Genomic DNA, 238 nt, shown 5'->3' on the forward strand with positions numbered 1-238 from the left:
TAGTTAAAAAAATGGGTCCATAAAAGATTTCAAAAAGGGGTCCATAAAATAGTTCAAAAAGAGTTCGTAAAATAGTTCAAAAAGGGGTCCATAAAATAGTTCAAAAAGGGGTCCGTAAAATAGTTAAAAAAGGGTCCATAAAATAGTTCAAAAGAGTTCGTAAAATAGTTCAAAAAGGGTCCATAAAATAGTTCAAAAAGGGGTCCATAAAATGGTTAAAAAATGGTCCATAAAATAG

This window comes from Entelurus aequoreus, linkage group LG18 (genome assembly GCF_033978785.1).
Source record: "Entelurus aequoreus isolate RoL-2023_Sb linkage group LG18, RoL_Eaeq_v1.1, whole genome shotgun sequence".
In the NCBI taxonomy this organism is placed as follows: Eukaryota; Metazoa; Chordata; class Actinopteri; order Syngnathiformes; family Syngnathidae; genus Entelurus; species Entelurus aequoreus.